The sequence below is a fragment of the Heterocephalus glaber genome, unplaced genomic scaffold, assembly GCF_053883595.1.
Source record: "Heterocephalus glaber isolate CG9 unplaced genomic scaffold, H.glaber_assembly_v1.0 deba00000122, whole genome shotgun sequence".
Lineage (NCBI taxonomy): Eukaryota > Metazoa > Chordata > Mammalia > Rodentia > Bathyergidae > Heterocephalus > Heterocephalus glaber.
Window position 1 is genome coordinate 61080384 of NW_028258138.1, and position 14236 is coordinate 61094619.

The window sequence follows — 14236 nt, forward strand, 5'->3', positions numbered from 1 at the left end:
CAGGGTGGAGCAAAGCTGCTCACCTATGGCAGTCAGAAACAGAAAGAGGAGGAGGAACTAGTGACAAAATACACTCTTTAGGGCCTGACCTCAGTGAACTACTTCTTCCATCTACTGAAGTTTCTACCACCTCCCAATACCCCATCCAGCCATGAATCCATGAATCCATTAATGAAGTCAGAGCCCTCATGATCCAATCGGTTCCCAAAGGCCCCACCTCAGAATACTGCTGCACTGGTTTCAAACCTTCAACACACAAGCTTTTGGGTTACATTTCAGATCAAAACCCAAACCCCTAATCTTTGGATTATCACCGCTGAGAAGTGAGAGCCCCTAGTCATATCATCATGTCTTTCTGAGGCTGAGGGTGCTAGCTTTATAATCACAAGTGAGCAAAGGAGAGCCAAAGGACACCCAAGTAGATGCCCTGGGGCACACTGCCTAACAGCAGCCCTGTCCTATCCCCATGCTGATCAGGTTAGATTAACCCTGTCAAGACAGCTATTTCTCGGTAGCTCATTCCTGGACATAATGAGTCCAAAATGCTCACGAAGCACATGTAGTTTATACTTCAATGGGATGCTTTCTGTGTCTCCTCTTCAAAGTATGCCCCTTTCACACTCTATAGAGCAGAGTTCTGAAGGGCAGGAAGAAAACACAGTCTTTAGTGAATCGGTACATGGTACTACGTAAAATCTTTAAATAAATGTGTATATTCTGTTCTGGAAGACAGCACTCTATCTTTGTAAATTAGGATATTGTTTTAAGCTGGCACTTCAACTTCACCATTGATTGGCAGTCACATTGCTGTGTATCAGACTGAATGGTACCAAATGTGAAATGTCTGGTGAATTTCATGATCATAGACCTACTTTCATCTCCTTTGGTATAAAATGACTACACGATCTGACCCAATGTTTTATAGGAGCATGTCAATGAGTCAAATGGTTCATAAGTCCTCACATAATGATATATACAAACTATGTGTCTGTTCTTTTTAGAATAAAGCCATACATCCCAAGATAGAAAGGACCCAATGTAATCTACTTGCCACCATATTACCAATTGATCTCTTAGCAAGTGCCATGTTGGGGACTCACCAGTGGTCCTTGATGCTGGCAGGTTGGTTACTGGTAGCAATAGTAGTTTGTAAGTAGCCTTGGAAGTAGGAATGAATTCTGTTGGGTCCACTAATAACAACCATCTTCTCCTGCAGGATCATTCAATTCATGTGCCTATGAATGCCAATGCCAAGGTGGCTAATGACCAGAGTTGCTTAATGTCAGCCTGCTAAGTCATTCACTCTACTTCATTCCATTGTGTCCCTTACATTAGATAGGTGATGGGTGTTAACATGTGATACAAATATTTGCATATATCCATCCACGTGCTTCTGTCTCAGGCTACCATGTTCCCATGTTCCCAGTTTTCCATTTTTTCTTCTCCCATATCTTTGGCCAGCGGGTTGCCTCTACCCATGAGTGCATGTGTGTGTATATATATATATATATATATATATATATATATATATATATATATGCCAGCCACTCTCCTAATACAGTATTTAACCAGGTGTACATCCTGAAGGAGGATTTGGCCTTTCCATTGTAAGTCTGCAATGAAGCTGTCATCCATATTTGGTTTGCATTCCTTCCTGTCTTAATTGGCTTTTGCTGCTAGACACTATCTGAGGCTGGGCAACATATAAAGAACAGAAATGTATTTCTTATACGTCTATAGCCAGGAAGTTAAGATCGAGGCACCAGCTTTAGGGAAGGACCTTCTAGCTTCATCATCCATAGAAGGAAGCAGAAGTATAAAAGAAAGCAAGAAGGTGCCAAACTTGCCCTTTTATGATAGCACCAATCCCACCCATGAAGGTGAGATACCTGGCCTAACCACCTCTTAATAACCATTACAATGGCAATTGCATTTTAACATGAGTTTTGGAAGAGACAAACATTCAAACCATAAATCTCCCTAAAGCAAGTTCATCTGACAGCTGGCTCTAAAGAAATTCCAAGATGACTATAATGTAATCTCAGGGAGGCTCTCAGGTACCAATGTGATGTAGAGGTATGGGTCATATGCTCAGGCAACTTATTTTTGCCTTCTAGGCCTGCTCCTACTCAGTCTCAATGTATTATCTCTATCTTAAAATGTGTCACTCTGGGACTCTCCTACCTTATAAATTGGTAGGTTCCAAGGGAACTCAGCTCACAATGGGAAATATTAATATGAATGCTTTCAGATGTATAGTATGCATAGATGTTTAGTGTCTCATGATGAGTTAATCCATCTCTACTAGGGACACGTAGTACACTAAAAAGAGTAGTTCTTTTTGTTTTTTAAGTTGTGTAATTCTCTGATGGAAAAAAAAGAAAAAACTAGACTTACTCTAAAAATTCCAAATCCCTACGTTATGATTTTCCCCCATCGCTTCTCGGCCTTTTGGCTAATATCAAGTGTAGTATGATTTTCCTACTGGAACTTGCCATAAGGTTTACAAAGCAGTGTAGTCATCTCCTTAACTCTGTGCAGGTCAAGACCCCTGGCTTTCACCCCAGCCTTGCTGTTCATTAGGAAAATCAACTTGGCTTACTTCAAACACCTACACATCTTTACCTGGCCTTTGTTATTTTAGGGTCCTATCATCACCATTACTGTCTACACTGGGGGTCCTTTAATTTTTTCTGAACATTTTAGTGATGCTGGTTCCCCACTTATCAGCATATTCCTGATAGTCTTGGCAAATATGTCCTTGGAGACTTTCTGTCATACGTAATCCTTTGGTGGGTTTTGGGGAGCCATCATATATATTATATATCTAGTCTAGCATGTCCTAAACTCTTTAATCCCTTCTTTTTCTATCTGCTAAGGAAATTCTGGTATTCCAATTTTGCTTAGACGGGCCATTGCTGTTTCTATTCTTCTGAGGAGCCATCCTAGTAACAAGATGGGTGACTCCATCTCATGGGAGCCTTGCCAAGGTATAAATCCTGCTTCTCTGGAGAATCCTCCAAAATCAATGAACTCCCTTATTCTATCTTATAGTCCAACTGCTCTGGGTCAAGCAGCCTCAGAATCCAGTCCCACAGGAATTTCCCTGGGATCTGTCAGTGCATGTTGGCCAGGGCTCAGAGCTTTTTGGAGTATATTCCCTTTTATCCCTTATCAGACCCAGCATGTCCCCAGCTGATTATATCTTAATCCTACATATTGGCCTAGGAGTCAGTAGGAGAGAGTGAGGTAGGTCTTGAGGGTGCATGCTGTCTTGGAAAGACTACATTAGTTTTGGGTGAGAGGGAAGTAGTAGCTCTAGATAGGGAAGGTTAGGCCCCTTCTGCAGGCCTAAAGAATTCAGAGCAATTATGGAGTGAAGAGCAGTAGCCCTGCTTTGCTATTTTAGTTTTAGCCCTGAAAGTTTTACATGCGAGGAAACCTCCAGTCAGTGGCAAACAGTTAATCACCCTGGGATTCTAGAATTTCAAAAGTTTCAGGAAAATTTTCCCAGATATTTTCATCCCAAGTGCCAGTGCCCTATTTTTCCCCTACCAGATTGGTGTAACAGGTCTCCCTTGGTTAGGTATTTGTCTGTCTCTGAAAATCAGCAACAGATTTTATCCTGTGCTTGGATTTCAGCTCTTCTCGGCCCTCTTGCTGTGGGATATAAAGCCTGTTTGTAAACTACTAGTAAAATCTCTGATTTTTTATTTGGCTTTTAGTTGCCTGTTAACTTCTTGTAGTCATTTATTATCTTTAGGGTATCAGTAGTCTCTGGGAATACTCATGTAATCTCACTTTCATGGGATACTAGTTTCCTCTCACTTCTCAAAAACGTGATAAACCTAACCACAGATGCATTCTATTCCATGATGACATCATTCAACTTCATGACCCACAGGACTGTCACCTGTGCCAGGGGATGTACATGTCTCATCTATTAAGTTAGGCCCTAGTTGCCTGTCCGATGGCTGCTGATTCAGCTCCCAAATTCCATCTTATCCAGTGTTTCCCAGGGCTGCTCATAAACTGTTGCAGGTTGGGTCCGATGGACACAGGAGTGTAGATGGAGTTTGCCATACAGGGTGTCTTTCTGGAGGTAAACTTCTGTAGGAGGGCAGGGCAGGAAGGAAGACTGAACAGAGAGATGGAAGAACTGTGGTGCAAGACTACAAAGCCTTGACTCATCCACAGTAAATTCTGGATCTAAGCTTTCCCACCTTGGGTGGAAATGGTTTTGCGTTCATACCTGTGTGGCTTCCCTCAGTCACTGGATATGGTGGCACTGGAAAGGGCATGTCGTGGGGGAGCAGCCTCTGCAGGAGGGGCAGCACTGGACCCTGGGAGCTGGGGCGGCTAGGGGGATCTGAACAGTGCATTTCCATGTCCAACACTCCAGAGGAGGAACTGAAGGACGCTGGAGTTGCTTTCATTCTGATTAGCTATTATTTACAAGCTAAAAATATTCTGTACATGGCAATATAATGTTTAAATTATTACTTTATGCTTTTCTCCCTGTATTTTTCTTCCTTCATTTTCTCCATTCAAGGGAGATAGCAACCTCTTATATTTCTTTTTAAATTGAAATTTATTTTTATTGGTACAGGATTGCAGTACCTAATGATTCCACTCCTTGTTGAAAGTCGGTCCTTGAATACAACATATGTTAATTCTTTTTTCATCTTCTACCAATCCCCTTCCCTTTTGTAAAAGATCTATCTCCCTATTTCCTATATCTTTTATTTTGTTCCTTATATTCTAGGTTTCTCATATAAGAGAAACCATGAAATATTTAAGCTTGTGTGTCTGATTTATTTCACTTCACATTATGGTCTCATGGTGTAACTATTTTCCTACAAAATGATTCAAGTTTTCTTCATCTCAAGGGAAGTTTCTCAGTTCCTCTCCGTGATTTCTCCCCAGAAGCTTAAGCCTATTGTTCTGAGAATACAGTTTGTAGAGGAGGCAATTTCTCTCACACTAAAAAGATACTCCAGGATGGAGGGGCTACAAGGAATACAGACAAATGTGTTGTTTTGAGAATTTCCCTGTGTGTGAGGAAAAGTCTCAGAGGGAGCAGTTACTGAGCAAACAAGGAAAGCTGCACTGACCTGTCCTTTAGTCTTGGCCAAGAAGCTATACAGTGGTAGACCAGAAGAAGAACATGGCCTGGCACAGCAAGTGTCTGAGTAGTAATTTCTAGTCACCACTCTGTCTTGGAGCTTTTTGGAACCCCAGGCTGTGGCATAACCCTGAAATAAAAAAGGTAAGCAGAAAAATACTGTTGCAAGAATACCTGCACATTTCCAGCTCATCTGATGGGATGAAAGCATGGCTTTAGAAGAAGTAGACAAGGAGAAAATGGAGAGTTGTGATATTTCTTGCACACCTATGTGTATGGACTGATTCAAATCTGCTTCATGTCTAAAGGACCGCGTCGTGTCAGCCCTTGAATCCTTCCTCCTTTTTTCATTGCACTCAGTTCATTGCACATATCCCTTCTATGTCTCTGACCATCTGGCCTGCAGAATTCCAGGTGGGTGCTGAGAGCATGTTAAGCATTTCCTGCAGACTCTCTTTCCAGCTCCTCTCTTGTCCATCTCAGAGCACAGCATGCCTCCCCTCCCCCACACCCGTCCTATTTGGTTTTTCTTGCATTTAACTAACCTCAATTCTAGTCCTGCAAGTGCTTATTTATAACCCTGGATTAGGAGAAATTTTGACTCAACCCATTCTTGTTTTTATCCTCAAAATATTTCACTCTTGCATTTTTCCCTTTCCTTTATATTACTTACCTTGCATTTTTTCCCATTTTTAATTTTTACATATGAAGTTCCTTGAAAATTTTAATTGTGAAACAAGATTGTAATATTTATCATAAGAAACTTCAAACTGCCTTTTAAAAATAAACACTGGAAGAGACTAGAACATGCTAATATTACTTTAGAATTCTGAGTAGTAGTAAAGCGCATCCTTTGATGACAATACCAAGCAGAATTAAAGATAGAAGGGGTAAATTAAATGTTTCAAAATCTTATTAAAAATATCCTGGAAAGCAAAAATGGATGTTTATTCATGTAGTGGATCACTGAATGGATCTCTTTCAAAAGTATATCATGCTTTAGAGATGATTCCCTTCATAAAACTGGCCTTTTTGGCCCCATGATTCAGACATGTTGAAAAACTTCTGTGCTTCTGTTGAGTGCCCATGTATTTTCTTAATTCTTCCTGCCATCATTCGAAAGCCTCTTTAGCAATCTCTCCATAGTTACCCCTTTCTCTGTTCTTACAGTTTCCATCTACTTTACATCTTCAGCTTTTCTCACCATTCTGTGATATTCACTCACTAATTCACAAATATGATTGAGTGCTTACAGTTTTTCTATAGATGTTGAGAATAAGGCAATGAATAAAACAAAATTCTCTACCTCATGGGGCCTGTGACAGAGAAAGGCAGCAAACAATTTTATTCAAAGAATTATGTTAGAGAATAATAAGTATGAATAAAAAATAAAATGGAGAAGAGGTTAGAAATTGTTGCAGGCAGAGAGTTTACAATTTTAGAATACCTCACTGAGAAATTAATATTTATGAAAGGACTAGAAGGGGTGAGAGGGCATGTATTTAATTATCTAGGCAGAGAGAACAGAAAGGTCAAAGGTCCTGTGGCAGAACTGTGCCAACCATCTTGGAGGAACAGCTGTGCATGAGGAGAAAAGTAGTAAATGAGATCTGAGGAGGAATATAAGGTGGGAGCTGTATTGGTCACTGATGTGGCTCATTGTATAGATCTGGGGTTCTCTGAGCGAGGCGGGAGCAATTGGAGGATTCTCAACCGAGTGTGACTTAATCCTCATGTGCTTTAACAGGATTGCTCTGGCTGCTATGTTGAAATTGTCCAAAGTGGGTTATCAAGGACTGCAACTGGGAGCCAAGTTAAGAGGCCAGCTCAATCATTCTTCTGAGAGATTGTGGGAGCTTAGATGGCAGTGGCAGCAGAAGTGATGGGCTTATTTTGCAGGCACAGCCTCATAACAATCTGTGCTCTAATTGTTCCCTCATTCTTTGTGGCTAAATCCATCTTCCTGAAAAAGCTCTCTTTTCATGGCACTCCCTTGCTCAAACACACCACGATAACTCATTGCAGACCAAATCATATTCTGTTCTTTTCCTTCTTTTGCTCTAATTCTCAGCAGCCTAGCTTTCTTCCCATCTGCTTTGCTCCCACTTGGGCCTGAGTTCTCTGATCTAAATAACTTAGGTACTCCCCACACTACCTACTATTCTTCCCTCTTGAAGGACAGCCCACACTCTTCTCTGCCTATTCCCTCATATTCCCATCCTTGATGCCTATTCCAAGTGCTACCCTCTTAGTGTTTTTCTTCCTCATGCTGCAGGCCCACGTGAGCATCTCTTCTCTCTGGCTTGGCCCTCACATCCTGAACTTCATTTACTGACAGTTCAGCTTCCACTATTTTGCATTTCTTTCTAACTTAGTTTCTGGTACTTCCATAATCCATAAGCTCTACAACAACAGGGACTAGGTAACATATCCTTTTGTAACTTCTATCTCTTTGCCCCTTTCTCCCCAGCCCAGGTGAATTATATGTAATGTGTTTAGTAAGTATTTGCTGGGCTGAGAAAAATTTAACACATGCTCTTTGAAACTAAGTTAGCTTTCTCATGGTGATTGGGCAAATGGTCTTGGCCATGTAAAAGACGCATGGAAAAGGCAAGATGGTGCTAACCACTACCTATAACTCCTTCATGTTCTTAATGACTTATCCTAAAGCATATTGCCTGGAGTGGTAACAAACTTTAATGCTGCTTCCTAGGACTGTAATGAGGATACCTTACATATCTCAGGTATGAAATCTATTTCCTCCAGCGTACTGATACTGAATGACACTCTTCTAGGTACCACATAGCTGGCTGCTTTCGCTCATTCCTTCCCCTACGTTTCCTACCCCCTCCTCTTCTTTTATTCCCACTCCTGCAATGTGCAGTGTATGTGTTATTGTAGGTATCATTTGTAAGGATGAATCTCATTAAAACCTGCTGAGCTGCATATTTATACAAGCTCCAAGTTTTTCTTACCAGCTGTGGACATTTTTGCAAACTCTACATTGCCATCTAATTGAAATGGCTGCTTGGTTCCATTCCTCCTATTAAAGACAGTTTAAGGAAATCAGCTCAATACCTTAGCCATTTTAAATTCATCATTATTCTTATGTTCTTGATTTGCTAGTAGGATTTTTAAAAATTGTGTCCCTACAAACCTTCCTCCAGATTTCCAGTCCCCCTTGCTGGTATCAAAGAACACTTCATTTTGGCTGCTCATTTCATTTTCTCTTTGCCTACTTTAATGGATGCAGGTTTTGTTCTTTCCTGACTCGACCTCTTGTAATGCCTATTTTTTTCTCACCCATAAATCTCTTGCAATTTGCCATTTGAATGGTGAGAATGAAATATGATCTTGTGAGTTTCATTTGAGGTGCCCCTGAGGTAGCATTCTTGTTTTCTCTCATGATGCTTTTGTATCTTTGCCATCTCAGCAGTAACACAGCTGAGACATCCCAAACCCACCCACAGGCAGGCTTGGAGTCCATTCCCAAACCTCACCAGAAGAATGTGTGAGATATCTTCATGCAGCTATGCCTTGCAAGTGTACACTTATAACTGGCCCAAGGACCTGAGCTAATAGCTTGTCCAGATGCTCAAAGCATCCAAATTCTCCTTCCTCTTACCGGTCCCTCTCTTGAACCACAGCTAAGAGCATAGGGTCAGCTTCTGTGTGCTGAATACCTGATCTAGCCTCACATTTGGACAGACAGTGTAGCTCTCCAAGCCCTGTGAAGGTAAGGGACATCCAGTGGTGATTACTCAAGGCACTCCTCAATGTCAAGTGCTATCTGCTTGGGCATGAGCTTGCCACCTTATTCTCACAGATGGCATGTTCTGCCTTCCTAGATGGATGTTTTCCCACTGCCACTGCTTGATGGGAGGCAAACTCATCAGATCATACATCTGACCTGTTTTGTTTCTAGCAAGCATCTCACACAGACACCCACTGCTCTAAGAGTGTTTAAGGATTTCTTCCCACTTTAGCATCTCTCTAGGCTTTCTGCTCAATGAGAATGTTCTCAGCAAAACAAGCTGAAGACAGTATTTGTCCCAATCCATTCTACATCCTCTAAGAAACATTTCTTTTTTCCAGAGCCTCCTTTCCCAGTGTCCCAAGTCCTCTTGCCAAAGCAACAGCTCTGACCAGAACCGGCACTTCTTGTGGTGATGCTTAGACTTGAGAGCAGCTCCTTCTTCCTGCCCTTTATGCAGCTTGGGCTCTGATGTGTTGATTCTGCAAAGCACAGCCCAACAAACTGATGAGTATCTCTTGAATCTCTCCACTGAGAAAAATCACAGTTACCAGAAATGGTTCTATTTGTGACAAGTTAAAAGAGACCTTATGGGTAGGCTCACTAGAAATGATTTGAAGAAAATATGCTATGGACTCAATCATCCTTCTGTTCATCTCTACAAAACTATCAAGCTTTAAACAACAATGAAGTGGACTTTTTTATTTTTTAAATTTCTTGCTTAAGTTCTTTTATTGGTATACTTTTGGTAATACAATACATTTATATTTATCATTGGATACTTGTACCTATACATGATGTATCTTGGTTCTAAATTTTTCCCCATTCCCTGTCCGCCCTTCACCCCCTCCACTCTTCCCTATTTACAAAGGCTTTGTTTCCATTTTTTACTTTTCTCATAATTTTTCCTTTCCCTTTTCTCCTTTCCCCTTTCCCTCCCACTTACCCTCTCCCCTTGGACCTTTTCTTCCTAATCCAAATTATCAATTGTTTTAATCATTTTAATCCTTATTTATACTTTCAGTTTCTCACACCTGAGAAACTATTTCGTATTTATACATATGTGTCCTATTTATTTCACTTAAGAGTAGGGCCTCAATGTGCATCCATTTAGCTATAAATGTCTCTAGTTTCTCATTCTTTATGGCTGAGTAGTACTCCATTTTATAAAAAAAACCACCACATCTTTTTTATCCAGTTAGCAGTTGACGGGCACTTGGGCTGTTTCCAAGCTTTAGCTATTAGAAACTGTGCCGCTATAAACATGGGTACACATATATCGCTGTGGTATGATTCTTTTAATTCTTTAGGGAAGATACCCAGCAGGGGAATAGCTGGGTCAAATGGGACCTCTAGTCTTAGTTCTTTGAGGTATCTCCATACTGATTTCCACAGTGGTTGCACCAGTCTGCACTCCCATCAACAATGGAGAAGGGTTCCTTTCTCCCCACATGCCTGCCAGCATTTGTTATTGGATGAATTCTTTATAACAGCTATTCTTTCTGGGGTGAGGTGGAATCTCAGTGTTGTTTTCATCTGCATCTCTCGAATGACCAGTGTTGTTGAACATTTTTTTTGTATGTTTATTTGCTGCTTTTACTTCTTTGTCTGAGAAATGTCTGTCCATTTCAGATGCCAATTTTTGAATTGGGTCTTTAAATTTTGGGGGTTTCCTTTTATTCAGTTCTTTATATATTTTAGATAGTAGAAATTTGTCTGAAGTACAGCTGCTAAACATTGTTTCCCACATTGTACATTGTCTGTTAGCTCTGTTAGTGGTTTCTCTTGCAGCACAGAAGCTTTTTAATAAGATGAGATCCCAGTTGATTCTTTGTGCTAGTTCCCGTGCTACTGAGGTTTTGTTCATAAAATCTTTTCCTATGCCAATGTCTTCAAGAGTTCTACCTAACTTATCTTCCAGCAAGTTTAGTGTTTCTGTTTTAATATTTAGATCTTTAATCCACTGCAATCTTAATTGAGTGCATGGTGACAGATAGGGGTCTAGTTTTAATCTTTGGCAGGTTGAAATCCAGTTTTTCCAACACCATTTATTAAATAGGCTATCTTTCTTCCAGTGAGGGTGGTTGGCTCCTTTGTCAAAGATGAGGTGCCTGAGTGTGTCTGGAGTTGTTTCTCCATCTTCTAATCTATTCCACTGATCCCCAGGTTTGTTTCTTTGCCAATACCAGGCTGTTTTTATCACAGTAGCTTTGTAGTATAATTTCAAGTTGGGGATTGTGATACCACCTGCCATGTCTCTGTTGCCTAGAATTGCTTTTGCCATTCTAGGTCTCTTCTGGCTCAAAATGAATTTTTTGATTGTTTTCTCTGGTTCTGTGAAACATATTGTTGGAATTTCAATCGGCATTGCATTAAATCTATATAGAAGTTTTAGAGGCATGGCCATTTTCACTATATGGGTTCTTCCTACCCACTAACAAGGGATGTCTTTCCATTTTCTTATATCCTCTTTGATCTCTTTTTTTCATAGTGCTGTAGTTTTCAGTGTGGAGGTCTTTTGCTCCCTTTGTCAGACTGATTCCTAGATATTTCATTTTTTTGGATGCTATTGTAAAAGAAATTGTTTCTCTAATTTCTCTCAGTGAGTCTGTTATTTGTGTACAAGAAGGCTGTTGTTTCTTGAATGTTGACTTTGAATCCAGCTTCTCTACTGAATCTGTCAATTAAGTCTAGAAGTCTTTTGGCAGAGTTTTTTGGGTCTTCTATGTAAAGTATTATATCATCAGCAAATATTGACAGTTGAACTTCTTCCTTTCCTATCTGTATTCCTTTTATTTCTTTCTCTTTTTTAATTGCTGTGGCTAATGTTTCCAGAACTATACTGAACAGGAGTGGTGATAGTGGGCATCCTTGTCTTGTTCCTGATTGTAGTGTGAAAATTTTCAGTTTTTGACCATTGAGTGTGATGTTGGCTGTTGCATTTTCATAGATAGCCTTAATCAGGATGAGTGAAAGACCTTCTATTCCAATTTTCTGTAGAGTTTTTAATCAGGAATGGGCATTGGATTTTGTCAAATGCTTTTTCTGCATCTATTGAGATGATCATATGGTTTTTTTCCCTTGGCTCTGTTAATATAGTGTATTACATTTATTGATTTATGTATGTTGAACCATCCTTGCATCCCTGGGATAAATCCAACTTGGTCAGGGTGTATAATTTTCTTGATGACCCTCTGTATTCTGTTTGCCAGTATCTTATTGAGGATTTTTGCATCTATGTTCATTAGGGAGATTGGCCTGTAGTTCTCTTTTTGGGTTGGGTCTTTCCTTGGTTTTGGAATCAAAGTAACACCTGCTTCCAGGAATGAATTTGGAAGTATTGCTTCCCTTTCAATTTCACTGATGCCCAAGTCTCCACCAGGAACCACAGTGGGAGGCTGGTAATTAATGCCAACCTTGAAGCTAGTGGGGCACCAGTCCACAAACTGGATGGTATGCTTGGTCTGGATGGCGGCAATGGCAGCATTGATATCTTTGGGAACCACATCATCTCGGTACAACAGGCAGCAAGCCATGTATTTACCATGGTGGGGGTCACATTTCACTATCTGTTTGGCTGGCTCAAAGCAGGCATTGGTGATCTCTGCTACAGTAAGCTGTTCATGGTAGGCTTTCTCAGCAGAGAAGACAGGGGCATATGTGGCCAGAGGAAAGTGGATGCGGGGATAGGGCACCAGGTTAGTCTGGAATTTTGTCAGATCTAAATTTAGATTGGAGGGAAGAAGTGATGGAAGATATAATCTGGCTAATAAGGCGGTTCAGGTTAGTGTAGGTTGGGTGCTCAATATTGAGGTTTCTATGACAGATGTCATAGATGGCTTCGTTGTCTACCATGAAGGCACAATCAGAGTGCTCCAGGGTGGTGTGGGTGGTGAGGATGGAGTTGTAAGGCTCAACTACAGCTGTGGAAACCTGGGGGGCTGGGTAAATGGAGAACTCCAGCTTGAACTTCTTGCCATAGTCAACAGAGAGACGTTCCATCAGCAAGGAGGTGAACCCAGAGCCAGTTCCCCCACCAAAGCTGTGGAAAACCAAGAAGCCCTGTAGACCTGTGCACTGGTCAGCCAGTTTCCGAATTCAGTCCAAGACAAGGTCAATGATCTCCTTGCCAATGGTGTAGTGTCCACAGGCATAGTTATTGGCAGCAATAACTAATCAATTATTAGTTATTAATCCTTTTAATCCTAATTTACACTCTCAGTTTCTCACACTAGAGAAACTATTCAGCATTTATACATATGTGTCCTATTTATTTCACTTAAGAGTATGGCCTCAATATGCATCCATTTAGCTATAAATGACTCTAGTTTCTCATTCTTTATGGCTGAGTAGTACTCCTTTAATTATGTTTTCAATATCACTCATTGTAATTGGGTTGTTTAAAATTTCTATATCCTTCATTGAACATTGGCAATTCATATGTTTCTAGGAATCTGTCCATTTCTTCTGTGTTTTCCATTTTATTAGAGTACAGGTTTTCAAAGTAGGTATTGATGATCCTCTGGATTTCTGCTGGATCTGTTGTGACTTCACTTTTTTCATTCTTAATTGCATGGATTTGAGCCTTTTCTTTCTTTTTTTTTTTATAAGGTTGGCTAAAGGTTTATCAATTTTATTTATTCTTTCAAAAAACCAACTCTTTCATTCATTGATTTTTTGTATCATTCTCTTAGTTTCCATTGCATTGATTTCTGCTCAGATCTTTATAATTTCCTCTCTTGTATGAGCTTTGGGTTTGTCATGCTCTTCTTTTTCTAGGAGCTTGAAGTTCTGCATTAGGTTGTTTGAGTTCTCTCTATTTTCCTAAAATGGGCATTCACTGCTATGAATTTCCATCATAGAATTGCTTTCATTGTGTCTCACAGATTCCTGTATGTTGTACTGGCATTATTATCTACTTGTAGAAACTTTCTAATTTCTTCTTTAATTTCCTCTGTGACCCATTGGTTGTTCGGGATGGTGTAATTCAATTTCCATGTCTTTGTGGGGGTTTTCCAGTTTCTTTTGTTATTGATCTCCAATTTTATTGCACTATGGTCTAATAATATACAGGGGGTAACTTCAATTCTTTTACATTTACTTAAACATGTCCTATGAGTTAGCCTGTGGTCTATTTTAGAGAATGACCCATGTGCAGCTGAGAAGAGTGTGTATTCTGATTTTGTGGTTTGGAACACTCTGTAAACATCTATTATGTCCATTTGTTCAATGGCTTGGTTCAGTTCTAGAATTTTTTTGTGATTTTTTTTTTGTCTAGATGATCTGTCTATTTATGATGGTGGGATATTGAGTTCCCCCACTACAATTGTATTAGTGCTTATTTGGTTTTTCATGCC

General features: G+C 40.1%; 1 pseudogene; it reads right to left on the bottom strand.

Annotated features, from left to right (window-relative positions):
• Nucleotides 1–3982: 3982 nt before the first annotated feature.
• The window catches only part of LOC101701539 (tubulin alpha-1C chain-like), a 132889-nt pseudogene continuing 122635 nt past the window's right edge, over nucleotides 3983–14236 (bottom strand).